This window comes from Portunus trituberculatus, chromosome 41, assembly GCF_017591435.1.
Source record: "Portunus trituberculatus isolate SZX2019 chromosome 41, ASM1759143v1, whole genome shotgun sequence".
Classification (NCBI taxonomy): Eukaryota; Metazoa; Arthropoda; class Malacostraca; order Decapoda; family Portunidae; genus Portunus; species Portunus trituberculatus.
The window spans coordinates 23,176,406-23,177,863 of record NC_059295.1 but is presented as its reverse complement, the minus strand read 5'-3'; positions in this window follow the sequence as shown (position 1 = coordinate 23,177,863).

Below are 1,458 nucleotides of genomic sequence, written 5' to 3'. Positions count from 1 at the left end.
GGTAATTTAGAGTAGATATTTTAATATGTAATGTTGTACACAAATAGAGTTTAGAGTAATAAAGATGGTTTCCCTGATTGCGTTATGGAATGCTTGCAGTGTACAACATGGGTCTCCCCTTGCGACAGGTTGCCGCGTGTGTCTCAGGATGGCGCGCACTTTAGTGTGATCACAAAATAGTGTTGTTACTTGACACTGATGATACCAAGTTATTTCAAAGTATATAGATTATTGGTAACACATCAGCAAGCGTCGAGTCAAGGGAGTGAACGTGGAGCGGTACCTGCCTGGCACGCTCACGAAGGCGATGAAGGAAAGGCAACACGACATGGGGGATTTAAACGCAACGGAGGATTGTAATCTCGCTAAGCTGAGGATCCACACAGGATAGGAGGCTTGATGCATAATTTCAGGGTCAAACTGGTGGACGAGGAGGAAGCCAATGAGGGGAAGATTTCGTCTGTCTGTGGTGGCGGTGTGTGGGGCCCCAGCGCTGCTGCCGCTAGCTGCCTAACTGAATTGTTATTGTTGCCGCTTTGTAAAGCCTCGTTTATTACCTTAACAAACGACAGCACCCAGGGTTGTGTACGGCAATTGTCGTAAGCTCAAGGTAATACAAGATTCAAAGGAGCAGAATATGAAATCATGCTCTCAACGTTTGAATTCTATAATCATGATGTGAGTGCGGAGTGACCCCAGAAATTTGTAACAGATGTTTCATGGCTGAACAACCTCGCACAAAGGATGGTCAGCAGCCTTTACTTAACTGGTTTCAGTGTCTCACGGTTCATTCTTTGAATCCATTTGCAAGTTTTGACCGCTAAAGACATTCAGCCCCCTCCGTGTGATGCATGTAATTAAGATGTGAGTCCATTTGATAAGATTTATTACGCCATTGTGACGTGGCTGATGGTCGCGGAAGATGTGTATAGCCAAAGGATGTTGTTATTCTTCTCTGTTTATTATCAGGTCAATTTGGTATTGTTTATAGCTCTGCAGGTGGCACTTGAGAGGTCATGATTATTTCACTGCCTTGTAGGAGGTGGCGCGGAGTTCGGAGGGAATGCATTCAGTAAATCCTTTCCTGTAAGAATTCAATAAGACCTTATCTTCAGTCCCTCCACTGGTCTTCACCCCCATTCTATCTTCAACTCCACCGCTCTCTCTTCACCCCGGCCACCGCTATGCTCCTGATCCTAGCTACCTCTCATCTCTCAGCCTCACCAGCGCCAGGGTCCTGTCTCCAGTCCAAGTGTGTCTCCCCTGAGCTTCTCATATTTCCTGCCATCCTCAGTTCACTTCCCACTCTTAGTCTGCATCCTGGCTTGAACACTCATTTGCTTTCTCGGCTACACAACTGCATGTTTAAACCTACCGACCTCCCGTAACCCAATTACCTTGACTTTTCGCCCCTTACCCGCGCGCTGCCCACATACGAGGAGTCTGTTGTTTGGGATA